A 14,496-nucleotide genomic window follows, 5' to 3' on the forward strand; every position below is an offset into this window, starting at 1 on the left:
AAAACTTACATTTTTGTAATTTAAAGTCGTTTTAAAAAAAATCAAAATATAACATATAAGAAAATTCTAACATATAAGAAAAATATACCATATAAGATGTCCTCATTTTTGTATTTTAAAGTCGTTTTAAAAAAAAAATATAACATATAAGGTTTCTTCATTTTTGTAATTTTAAAGTCATTTTAAAAAATTCAAAATATAACATATAAGAAAAAATCTATTTTTTTTATTATATGATTAATGTGATTGTTTATTTTATTTTAATAATATAAATTTAAACAAAAATGAAGAAGGATGCAAAAATTGTTATCAAATCTTTATTATTCATAATCATTAATTGCCATATATATGTAAATCATATTAGGTAATTCCGTAGCTTTTATTTAAGGAAAGAATACACACTTTCTATATTTTAGTTTAATATAATGTTCTCTAGTGTTATATAATTATGGAATAATGTGTCACCATTAGATTAAACTATATTTTATATTAGATGTTCTAGAATTCTTTGAAATGGAATTTAGAAGACATTTAGAGTGCCACCTAGGATTTGGGGTTTTTTTTAATTAATACAAAATTAAGGTTCTAATTTTGCAAATGCTTCTTAATTAATATATAGGGGATTTATTATTTAACATAATCAACTAAAAGTATAATATTTAAAGAAAATTAAAAAGAATTTTATTCCCCTACATATTTGCAAGTAAATTTTTGTAACCGATCTTAACCACAATTTCGAAAATAAGATATATTAAAATAGTAAATATATTTATTTTAAAAGTTAATATTAGATTTACATAATCATAGGTATATATGTTCTTTATTTATTTTACAAATATCTATATAAGTTTCCCCACCTAAGTATAATATAATATTTTGGGATTCCATATGTTGTTTAAAATAGAAAATATTGTTATAAGAATAGTAGAATATATGAAATCTTGAAAACAGAATGTAAATTATATAATGATGAAGGCTTAAAAGTACTGTAACAAAAAAGTAATAGTTTAATATAATATATTTATGTAAATAGATATTTGAATTTAAAATTTTATATTTTAAAAATCTGTTTGTTTTTGATATATAGATATTAATATCTTATTTGAACTGAGAAAATCTAGAATGATTTAATAAAAATATATATAATCGAATATTATTTAAAAACTTAAATAAATTGATTGGTTAATATTCTTATATTTTTGAACTTATATATTAATGAAGTCAATTTTAGTTGGACCATTATAACTTTTAGGACAATCCAAAAACCTGTCGATAAAAAATATTTTTTAAAAGATTAAAACTTCAATGATAAAATTAGTTACATTACTATTAAATTATTAATCCAAATTTTATAATAAAATTGTAAATATATCCGCGCATCCGCGCAGATTTGAATCTAGTTACAATTAAGCTGGAAAAAAAACGGAAATAGATAAATCGAACCGGAACCAAACTGAAATATCCAAAACTGAAACCGAACCGAAACTCTCAACTATCTGAATGAATATCCGGATATAATGAATATTAATGTTGATCCGCGCATAGCGCAGGATATCTATATTTATGTTATGAAATTTTGAATTTTGTTTTATTGCTTTTGAGATTTTAAATATATGGTTATTTATACATATGGTATATGTGTTAATATTTTTTTACTAATAAATAATATTGATTACTGAATTTTTTTATTATAACGGTAAATTATTTTTCATGTAAATGGAAAATGTTAACATCAACAATACACTGGTGATGAAAAATATGGTTGCATGGCAATTAGTTGACAATCTCTCCTCTTGTAATTTTGTTAATGCATATAGTGCTAAGTTCATTTTTTTTCTTGAGGTGTGGGTGTTCTTATAGCAGCGTAAAGGTGTATGGTAGCTATGTCAACGTCAGTTCTATAAATAGCATGGGGGATTTTAATCGGTTAGATAATGAATGATGTGTAGATTAGTATCTTCGTGGTTGTTGAGTTTTGAGACAACGGTGAAGACGTAGTTGCTAGCCCTTTCTATAATGCTTATTGCGGAGTTAATGTTGAAGTCATGGTACGTTATGTGTTCCATGACATTGGTGGTTGCATCGGATGGATAATTATAAATAAGGTTTAGGTGAATATTTGTGTGTATTGACTCAAAGGCTGAAAGTCCTCATATATACTTTACAAGAGTTTGTCGATAAGGATGATCTCCTAGTGACTAAACCGGAAGAGTTATCTCTAACTACTTACATGATTATTTAAATAAATACATATTTATCATAACAATTCCCCTCAAGTGGGAGCACGTGGAATACAAATCCCCAACTTGGACATAAAATTAGTAAACTAGAATTATACAAATATATTAAAATTGATTGTTTGTTTGTGGTTTTTTCTTGCAATGACGTTATAGTTTAATGAAACAATGTTAGTGACGAACACCCAAATGCTCAGGTCGGTAAATACTATCAGTATTTTTGAAATGATATTTATCTGTAAACAAAGATTGTTTTCTAAAATATAATAAAGTGCGAAAACTAACTATTTATATATATATATATATATATTAAAATGTCTTTGCTTTAAATTACTCTCAACTAGATGATGGTCCACACCTTGTGCGGATTAATATATATCTAATTAATCCAAATTGTAACATAAATTTAATTTTATTCTAAATTATTTAATTAATTTCAAATATTAAATTAATCAGAAAATATAATTTACTTTTTTTATTACAATGCAACATAGATAACGGTTTAGTACTTGCAAAATCTTTTATTTATTCTATCACCAAACCACACATGTAAAGAGAATCAACATCATAATAACACAATAAAGTTTTATTAATACTTTAATACAATATAAAAGATAAATTTACAAAATAAACCATAGTTACCAATTATTAGTGAAGTCTATGAAATCAAACTCCTCTTCGTCAAAGTCTTAATTGCATTTTATATGAATTTCCTTTTCGTAACAAAATCTATGATATTTAAAAATATACTTCTATTTAACTAAATTTTATAAACAAAAAGTAATAAATTATATATGTCTGGATTTTTTAGTTATAACAGCAAAATATTGTATTCTTCGGACTTATATTCTTTTTGTTGGTAAAATAATTCGGTGACAAAAAAGAGAAAAAAAATTCTTTTGAAAATAAAAATGTAAACAATCTAATATTCCTAAACTAAATATAAGCTGTACGAAACTATAAAATTATTGTTACAATTTGATAATACTTGTTAAAAATGTTTATCCCTGAATATAATGAAAATATTTATTAAACAATCACTAAAAATGTTTAAAATCTAACAATTCAAAATTTATTTAGTAAAACTAATGAGTCAGCCTAAATCATGGAATATGATGAAATACGCATGATAATGAATGTTTATATTATGTGATGATTGTTACTTTGTTATGAATTTTTGCGATTGAATGTAACTTGTTATTTTTCTTTTGTATATCAGATGGATTCATCTTCAACACCTAACATTGTTTCTGACAACAACAATGACTTAGAAGGAGATGAAGAACTAGAGTTTCTGACTCCAGACAGTAGAGGCAAGCGTAAAGAGTTTTTTACTCCATACAATAGAGGCAAGCGTAAAAAATCACCTGAAGCTAGTGGAGCAATGTTTCAAGCACGGAAAGCGCCGAGGTATCTTCCTCCAAGGTCTAAGATATGGGGAAACTTCACAAGAACAAAGGAGAATCGTGACAGATGTATATGTCACTATTGCAATAAGACGTTATGTTGTGTTACAAAGTCGGGCACATCCAACTTGTTGAAGTATCTTAGCATATGCAAACGCTACATGCCGTTTTCCGAGGGTCAAAGCTCTACTCAGCCTGGCATCAACGAAGAAGGAAAGCCGAAGTCTAGAAAGATAAGTGAGTCTACCTTCAGAGAAGCAACAAATGAGATGATGGTGATATCAGAGCTACCACTGAGCTTCATTGAAGGTGATGGTTGGAAACATTTTTGTGATAAGGTCAGTTAGACATTAGGTTATTATTTGAATGATTATTCTTTGAATTTAACTTTGGTTTCTAACTTCGAATTTTATAACTGCAGATGGAACTAGACAAACCAGTTTAAAGAAGGACATTAACAAGAGACATTGTTATGATGTACGTGCAGAGGAAAGCTGCTATGAAGAAGTGGTTTAAATTTTTTACTTATCTGTGTTTATTTCTATGTATAGTAAACACTTTTTCAGTTTAATTTGATTTTATGAAGTGTTTAGTTAGTTAATTTAGTTTAGGGGTTATGTTTAGGGTCTAGATGACTAACTCGTAAGTCGTCTGGTGAATAATTTAAACCAGACGACTTACATATAAGTCGTCCTAATATTCCCGCCTAAAATTTAAGAAAGTTTTATTCAGAAAAAAAATTTTACGAAACTAAAACTTAATATTAAAATGTTTTTTTTAAACAAAATGTTTACCTATATGTGTTTATTTTTGTGTATAGTAAACACTTTTAAGTGTAATTTGATTTTATGAAGTGTTTAGTTAGTTAATTTAGTTTAGGAGTTATGTTTAGAGTCTAAACGACTTACTTGTAAGTCGTCTAGGAAATCTTCTATTTTAGTTTCCCGTTAAAAATATTTTAGTTTCCCGCTAAAATATTTTAGTCTCCCGCTAAAAATATTAAAGTCTTCTGGACGACTTAAAAGTAAGTCGTCTAGAAAGTCGTTTGAATCAAAAATATTTAACCTAATTGGATTTTTTGTCTCTCTATATAAAGAAAAAATTATACATTCTCTCTTCTCCTCTCAAATGGCTGCAACAAAAATGTAATGTTCATCATTCTAAAACTCTCCGACCTCTCTCTAATCTCTTTGAATTTATAAACACCAAACTTTATATCAATTTATTGTTTTTGTATCATGTCTTTCTCACTAATCTATTTTGTTTTTGCAGGTTTTTCATCACATGGTTCTCATCTTCCACTCATTTAAAGGTAGATACATTAATTTTAGATATATATTTTTGTGTGTTCTATAAAAGTATATATATCTAATCTTCTACCCATTTTCTCTGATTTTAAGCCATTTGAACATTTTTAGATGTGCAGGTTTTTTAGATCTGGATTTGAATATGAAGGTTTTTCAGATCTGGAAGACTTCTGAGAAGTTTTCACAGAAGTCTTCTAAAATATAATGTTCCAGATGACTTCCAAGAAGTCTTCCAGACGATTTCCAGGAAGTCTTCTGAAAGTCTTCTAACAGAATCTTCTCCCATGTCTTTCCTTTTCATAACAAATCTGAGCGTTTTGGTAAGTTTTTATGTCTGATTTTTATTTCTTTGGTAACTTCTTGTTGCATAAAGTTCTTATCTTTTTTCCAAACTAAAACTCTCCAAACCCACTCTAATCTCTTTAACTTGAAAACACTAAACTTTAAATGAATTTTTCAGTTTTGTCTCATGTTTTTCTCACTAATCTATCTTTTTTTACAGGTTTTTAATCGGATGGTTCTCATCTTCCACTTGGATATGTACGTTGTGTGTTATATAAAAGCCCTGTTCTAAAACGCGGCCGCCGTGACCGGATTTGCAGCGGTTAAACGCTCGGCGGTCCCTGGCCGTGGCGATTGATCCCAACTCGGCGAACTAGGCGGCTGATACAAAAAAATCTTCGTTTTTCGTCATTCTGATACTTGAAATCGTTTAATAGATAGCTAATGTGTTGTTTTTAAGTGTAAATCGTGATTAAACAGCAACAATAGTTAAGATTAGAAGAATAAAATCAATGGCGGCGAGGAAGGAAAATTGCAGAACCTAGAAAACCCTAATGATTTAATGAGAAAGACGACAAGATATTTACAAAAATGCCACTCATTTATTTTTTGGTAAAAAAAGCAAAAAATAAGGAGAATGGGAGGTTTGAACTCGGGTCTAAGGGACATTAGAGTTAAACCGTTACCACTATGCCACCGCAACTTTCTCGGATATGAATACATAAACTACATATTATATATATACGTATTTAAAAATATAAAATAGACTTAAAACTAGGCCCCGCGTAATCCCCGATTAATCCCCGATTTTTTCTTTAGGCGCTAGGCCCAACCCGACCGCCCGACTAGCGCCTACCGCGTTCCGGAACAGGGTATAAAAGTATATCTATCTAATATTTCACTCATTTTCTCTTTTTTAAGCCATTTGAGCGTTTTTTGATATGCACGTTTTGCAGATCTGGGTTTGATATGCAGGTTTTTTCAGATCTGGAAGACTTCTCGGACGACTTACATGTTAGTCGTATAAAATATAATGCGCTAGATGACTTCCAGAAGTCTTCCAGACGACTTCCCGGAAGTCTTCTGACGAAGTTTTCTTTCATATCAAGTGGAGTCCAAGCTTGTCTTTGTAGATGAATGATCTATAATAGTTTTGTTTGTGTTCTGTTTTGTGATTTGCATGTATACTACTTTAGTTGTGATGTTTTTATAAATTTGAAGAGATGTTAATGAAAAAATCTGGTAATTATGTTCATTTTCACAATATTATCTTGCCAAAATTACTTGACATAATTGAAGTTATTGATACAACTTCTATAGCAAAACACAATAACACAAAAAAATTAATCAAATTTATTACAACTAAGGGAGAAGAATTCTCAAGAAAACTTAGTCAAATTCACAAAAGATCAAACATTTCACTAATTTAAAAACTAGCATAGAAGACACTAAACCACATAACTTGATATTCTTGAAATTACTTAATATTTTTGAAATTTAAAATACATATCTTGATACTTACCACTCTTGAAATATACAAATTTTACAATAGTTAACGTAGACGGAAGTCTTCTAGACGACATCGTATGAAGTCTTCTCTCATTAGTTAAAAAAATTAATTAACATGAATGTTGGTAACCTCATAAATATCATCAATTAAGTTATAAATTTCATTCAATAGCTAAAATATTGATTCCTAAAACATGAATTAACAAGAAAATGTTAAAAATTCTTTATAGTTTTAGAGAAAATACAAGTTTATTAAACATTGAAGCAGACGACTTTCACGGAAGTCGGCATGACGACGTCCACATAAGTCGTCTTTGAGGTCATTTTTGCAATTAAATTTTTACAAAGGACAACTTCCATAGAATTCGTCTCAACAGCAGATTTCTTTGGAAGTCGTCCGTTGTAAATATTAGCATAATTTTGTTTTAAAAAAATCTCCAGATGACCATCGACGACTTCCATATAAGTCATCTAGGATAAAAATGTTAGTTTTGTATTTGACCGGATTGTGTTAGAAATTTGACTTTTCCCGGACGACTTACATGTAAGTCGTCTAGTAGAAAACTAAAAAGTCAACATTTTATTAAAACTAGACGACTTACATGTAAATCGTCTCAGGTTAATTTTACAATTGAAATATTAAACAAATTTTTTTTTCTGGACGACCTACACGGAAGTCGTCCGTCTGACGACTTACACTTCAGTCGTCCAAGATAACCAAGGTTTGACCAGAATCTTGGAATAAAATCTTGGACGACTTTCGTGTTAGTCATCAACTGGATGACTTCCGTGTTAGTCATCGAGAATAAATTAAATATTTAAGTTTTATTTTTCAATTGCAAAACTAACCTGAAACGACTTACATGGAAGTCGTCTAGAAAATAATAAAATATTGATTTTTGGTTTTCTACGGAACAACTTATATGTAAGTCGTTCAAGAAAAGTCAAATTTCTGACACAATCCGGTCAAATGCAAAACTAACTCGTTTACCTTAGACTAGACGACTTCCATGTAAGTCATCCCGAATTTTATTTTTTACATAGAAAGATGGACGATTTTCATGTAAGTCGTCTAGAAAAACACATTTGAAAAGTCAATTGCAAAACTAACATCTGCTTTGACCAGAAGACTTCCAAGTAAGTCGTCTAGACGAATTCTATGGAAGTCGTCTGGACGAACAGATCTGGGGAAAAAATCGATTTCATTCCTTAAACTAGTGAAATAACTTCCTTAGCTCCCAGAAGTCTTCACCAAGAACCCAAAAACTCAAACGAAAGTGACCCACCAAGAATCGTAAGTTTCAATGTCCCTATGAACCATAAAAAAAATTAGAATCAAAATTTTGGGTTTTTATGGATGAATATGGAGAGAAAGTGAAAGAGATGTTATCTTTAGTTGATAAGAATGGAGAAAAAAATGAATTAGATAACGATTTATTTGCATTAAGAGCTTCAACTTGGTTGTTCATGGTGGTTGGTGAATTGATGACAATGACAATCTTGTAAATAGTTGAAGATGATAAGGTTGAGAGAGAGTAAAAATAATATTTTCGAAAAGAAAAAAAAAGTCAGTGGTAATTTCGTGAATATTATGAACTTTTGAGGTAAATAGGAGAAAAAAAAATTTCAAAGAAAAAAGTTAGTTTTGTGTTTGATTTTGAGTTTTGAGTTACTTTTGCAAATAGCCCTATAATATAAGTCATGTAGACATAGAGATGTCAATTGGGTTCTCTCGTCCCGTCCCGTCCCGGACCGCTGCGGGTTTGTCTTCGGGCGGGACACGACGGGCCTGTCCCACGCGGGATGCGGTTCTGAAAATAGCTGCCCAATCCCGTACCGCATTCTTTGTAGGCCTTCGCGGGCCGTCCCGCGGGATATCGGATATTACACTATTTACTTCTTCCTGCACGAACAAACATAAACAACAATGAATATCTGCAGGAACAAACACCAAACAATAATGACTTGATCATAGCAAAGTCTATTTCATTCACTTAAGACAATTTTTTTTATTGTGTGTACGTATACGTATACCATGAAGCACAATACCATGAAGTATTTTAATTATCAAGCACAATGCGTGTACGTATACGTGTCTAGGACAATTGGATTATCAAGAACAATTTAATTATCAAGCACAATACCATGAAGAAACAATACGTGTACGTGTAGCTATGGAGATTAGTCTTTCAGCTGATATGTATCATTGTTATATGCATATATAGATTAGTTGACAAGGCTGTAACTACATATAGCTTAGTCTTGTTGCTGACTTGATAATAGCAAAATCTCTTTCATCTTATCTTAACCAAAACACTAATGTAATAAAGCAAAACACAAGAAATCTCGCATTGTAATAAAACAATTCATAGTACTAAAAACAAAATCAATCAACTTAAGTAAGAAATCTCACATTGTAATAAAGCAAAACACCAAATCAATATAAAGCAAAACACCAAATCAAACTTTGATCATCTTCATCTTCCCCATTAACGATGGACTCAAATGATGGTAATTTCTCCTTTTCACCATCACCTTCATCTGCAAATATCAGAAACTTCCTTTACTTAGGATAAAGAATAATGGTAATTTAAAAAAAATGTATATAATGTGAGTTATTTACCATGTGCATAAAATTCGTATCCCTTGATCCAATAGGATGCATATCAGAGCTTGCACATTTTTTGGGAATAGACAGCTCCTATATTTATTCAGAACTTGTGATCTGTGACCTAACTCCTAAGATACGTGAGTGGTAGGGTATTCATAATTTGTTAACATTTTTAATAAAAATTTAGAAAAAATATACTTAAACTTTAAAACGCCAAGGAAAAAATTCTCAAACGACAAACAAGCATAAACATTCTCCACACGTGAAGCTTGTGGTCCTGAAGCCTCCTTGTTCACCATAGGAGGATCTTCATGACCAATAACACTTTGGTCTTTTGGCTGCTCAAAGGAAAACGGAATAGGCGAAGGCGGCTTTGGCTGCCCGGTAGAAGAAGAGGTGACAGCATCCGGGAGATTCAAGAGCTTCCTCACATTATTATATACACACACAATATGTCACATCAAAACTCTTTTATCTCACGTCTCAAGACTCTGTGGGAAAGAGAGAGGGGAGGGGACTTGCCTAATCCATACCCAAGAGTAAACAGGTTGGAAGTGAGCCAGTAACAAAACAATGCATGCCCAAAAAAAATCATTGCTTATTATCAACATCAAAGAGTCAAGAGAGGGAGGGAGAGTAATAGTTACCTTTTCAATGCCCATCAGAATTGGAATAGAGAGAAAGGCAATGATTCTTGAGAATTTCTTCATAGTTCCAGCTACTGGATCGATTCCCTTCCATACCTTCCTGCAAGTTCGACTAGAGACAGAAAAACAATACAAGACTTGCTTTCAATATATATTAGGTCTGAAGATAAGGATTTGTAAAGAGCTCCTACTACCTCCACCATATGAAAGTGATGGCGGTGAGAAGTGACAAGATATATGTAGTATCTGCAGTGGTGAGATCAGTAAACCAAAGAGTTCCCCCGGTTTTAAATGACGGTACTTTCTCAGCCATGTTCCTGATCTGTATGTAGACAAAAGCATCAATCATTGAACGCACAGAAAAACAATGATAGGAGTCAAGTGAGATCAAACTAATCTTACAGCGAAGAAAAAGCTGATGAAGATGGCAAGCCTCTCAACAGATTTCCTCTCAGTTTATTTTTGCTTCAGGAGGTTCTGGACTTGGATCCGTTGCATCAGAGAAGCTCCGGTGGAGGCTTGATGAAGCAGAGAAGCTCCGGTGGTGGCTTGATGAAGCAGAGAAGACGAGAAGCTCCGGTGGTGGCTTGATGAAGCAGAAAAGCTCCGGTGGTGGCTTGATGAAGCAGAGAAGACATAATCAAGGAGAAGCTTAGGGACACTTGCTCTGATCACTGAAAATAAAAACAAACTCACTTTCAATAACATATTCATCACTTTCTAAATCAATGTTGTTTACACTTACCATCAAAGACATAAGCTTGGATTTGGCTCCTAGTGTTACTAAGTTTGTAAACGCATCAGTAGGCTTTTAAAACACAATCACACTCACATACTAATCGCCTTTTCAAACAGACAAGTAACAGTTAACAATAAAACCATAAAAGTTTCCAATAGAATAGCTCATACAGTTTTAAACATCAAGCCACAATAAAAAACAGAACATGAACTAAACATAAATTAAAATCGATTAAATCCGAAGCTAAGCTAAGCACAATCACACTCACATCAAGAACAATGACTTAATATCAGATTAAGAATCATCATGTTTCAGTGAACCATTTTATCATTTACGAAGTACACATGCAGAGATTGTAATCAAAAGATAAAGTCTAGAATTCATGAGAGAAAGAAATTTTATACCTTTTGGTGGAACGAAAAGGAAGAGAAGCTCCTCTGCTGCAGATTGAACACGATGTGGTCACCAGAAGCATTGTCGCCTGTCGGACATCAAACGGCCATCGTCGGAGCTCCATCTTCCCACAGCCATCATCGGAGCTCCATCTCTTCCAACGGCCATAGTCGGAGCTCCATCTCTTCCCACGGCCATCATCGTCATCTCTTCCCACGGCCATCATCGTCATCTCTTCCCATGGCCTCGTCGGAGCACCATCTCGTCCCACTCTCTCTTTCGTTTTGTTTTCAGGTGACGAAAGCAACTGAAGCGTCTAGCGATTCATCTGGGCCTTCCCGCGGTTGTCACGGGCCGTCCCACTTTAAACCCGGTACCGTGCAAGCCCCATCCCGCAAAGCCCGTTTTTTTGCGGGTCATGAATTCCTAGGCCCAATCCCGCCCCGCACCAAACCCTTACGGGCCAGGCCCGCGGACCAGTACCCAGTTTGACATTTGTATGTAGACATACCTATTATAGAATTACATAATAAATAACACTAAATTACATTAAATTATTAGTAATTTTTATTATATAAATTTAAATATTTTAGTATATAAATAAAAAAATTCACACAATTGTGTGGATCAAGATCTAGTAAATATTATATTTAATATTTCCAAAATGACAAAATGAATACAATAACCATGTTAATTTATAGTTCATTATTAATTTTGTAAAATAGAAAAAAGAGAAGAGAGGAATAATATACATAAAAATGATATATACTTATCAAAATATATACCTTTCCAATTTAATTACATAAACGGTATTTATGTTAATGAAACTTCTTACATCGATAGCTGAAAACTATATATATAATGTTTAGAAGTTTTTGTTGTTTTAAAATGTAAGATATTTTTTATGTTAAATTTTATTCTATTAAAAATTACTTAATCAATTATACTCATTTATAATTGATGAAATTATTTTTAATTTATAACTGTAAAATACTTTTTAGAGACAATTAAATTTCTTATTCTTATGCTTTAAGTCAAATTTCATATATTATGAAACAAAGGAATATAAACTTACAAACTAAATAGATATATACATAGAATGAGTAAAGAAAATCACTATTTTTTCAAACAATATTACAGTGTCGCTGTTATTCATTAAATAATGTTGAAGTGTATGGATCATAATAAAATCAAGCCGTGAAAATTTCGCGTTGATGACTCAATACTGCGTCACGTGAGATCTTGAAGTCTTAACCACTCACTTGGTTACAAGCATCTCCGAATCAAACAAAATCTAGTTTAGTTTATGGTGAAAATGAGATAACAGAGGGACCACATAAATCAATAAAACAAGTTTTAACTGTTGAAATAACATAATCCATCAACTAAATTTCCAAATGATTGTTGCTTGGTTAGCGCATAACAAGCAATTGATATGAACGGTGCTGAACAAAATATATTTATCAACAATCATACGATATTAATAAATTCTTATATGTAATATTTTGTATTCTTTGATGTCAGTTACTATATCAAGTATGGGTAATTATCTCACATATTTTTTTTTGTGATCAATGGATTAAAAGTTTTTATAACAAGATACAAATGACTATAAAACAATATGAGTAGAAAATCTTATTAATATATATTCAGATTAATATATATATATATAAATATTTAAATTTTAAATTTTGCATTGATCAAGTATTCAGAACTTAATATTTTTGTTTTAAAATTTGCATCATTTTTTTTAAATAATTATAAATTATTAAAATTATTAAAAATCCGATACTGAATTTACTATCAATAGTTTAAAAAATTTGTTATAAAAAATACAAATGACTAAAAAACCATATGAGTAGGAAACCTTATTTAACTAGTAATCATATTAAAAATATACCATATATCTATGTTACTATCATTTAAATTTAATTATGTATTATATAAAATATATAAAAATGACTGCTTAGATTTATTTTACGTAAAATGATTGTAAAAAAATAACAATAATTGTGTTGGTTTATTTGCTCATACCAATTTAATTATATATGTACTAGGTGTTGATTTTCAATTATTCAATATATATTTATAATATGTAAAAATAATAGTACATAAAAGTATTTGTATATACAATTCATCCTATAGAAGACATAAATCTTAACTTAGTAAATATGTATTCCATAATGAGACAGTGTATTGCTAACACAGCACATTATAGGGCTACTATCTATAACAATAAAGTAGAGTATTCTCCCTTCTCCTACTGCCACATCACCATGGAGAGAAGGGCAAATTGCAACACGTGTCATGGTTAAAATTTCAAGTTTTCGAATGATTGTGCCTTTTCTGAACTGGGCATTTGGTTTGCATTTTTTTTTATCATAGAGAAGTTACGTTTGGGCTTTTACATAACATTCAGTCCATTGAAATCTAAATTTTCATCTTCTTCTCAGTTTCGAACTTTGCATCTCCAGACGAAATCTCCAGCCGTCGATCAAGTGACTGTAACATCTCCAGGTTGCAATAATGATAGCATTCAATCAGATGAACCCTGAATCGGCAGCCTTATCCTTCCTGATTCCAAGCGTTTGTCATCTTATTCATACATTATAAATATGAACCTGAAGAGAGGAATCGGTACATCTCTTTCTCTCCCAATTTTCTAAAATTCTGAACTCAGTAAGATCCTCTTCGATCATGACCAACCCTCAATTGCTTCTGTCTGATTTAAAGGTTGGTAATTTCAGGGAGACTGTTGTGACAGGGTCCTCCGTTTTTGGGAAGCATGGAACCTGAAGAAGGGTGGAGAGGAGAGCTTATGGGGTGGACAGGGTTATATTAGATGAGAAGATATTTGTTCACATCTGAATCTATGATTGCTTCATACCTAGATGAGAAGGTTCGTTCTGCTTTTTATTTATACTTCTCGAGTCTTCTACTTATGTCTTGAATCTGACTATACATGTGGAAAGGCAGGAAAACAATGAAAGATATCTACACAGATGTAGTTGTATCAAGTAGGTATGGAAAATACAAGTTCGTTTTCCACGACGACCATATGTGCGATGTTAGGCTTCTCAATAATCTCTAAAGGACGTGAACAGTCACGTGTAACATTGAATAATTACAATGGTATTCAGATTAGTCAAGCTAACAACATGGGGTTTGACACAAATGTTACTGATGTGTTTTGCTATGAGTTGACTAAGAAGTATCAGGTTGGTGAAGATGAACTCTAATATTAGTAGACCGGTTTTCTTATCAATGTTATGATCTGTTTTAAAAAAAAAATATTTATTTGTCTTGGATGATGATGGCTCATCCGAACTCTGTTTGTGTAAACTTCTTCTATAGCTCTATTCATA

At 31.2% G+C, this 14,496-nt stretch overlaps 1 long non-coding RNA gene across 1 annotated transcript; it reads right to left on the minus strand.

The window, feature by feature from the left end:
• Nucleotides 1-9,068: 9,068 nt before the first annotated feature.
• Nucleotides 9,069-11,465, minus strand: LOC106292728. Its single transcript, XR_001260229.1, has 6 exons — nt 11,143-11,465; nt 10,402-10,673; nt 10,194-10,321; nt 10,000-10,111; nt 9,365-9,874; nt 9,069-9,282 (listed from the first exon to the last, which is right to left on the minus strand). It is a non-coding gene; the product is annotated as an uncharacterized LOC106292728 (long non-coding RNA).
• Nucleotides 11,466-14,496: the final 3,031 nt, after the last annotated feature.

This window comes from Brassica oleracea, chromosome C5, assembly GCF_000695525.1.
Source record: "Brassica oleracea var. oleracea cultivar TO1000 chromosome C5, BOL, whole genome shotgun sequence".
NCBI classification, from domain to species: Eukaryota; Viridiplantae; Streptophyta; class Magnoliopsida; order Brassicales; family Brassicaceae; genus Brassica; species Brassica oleracea.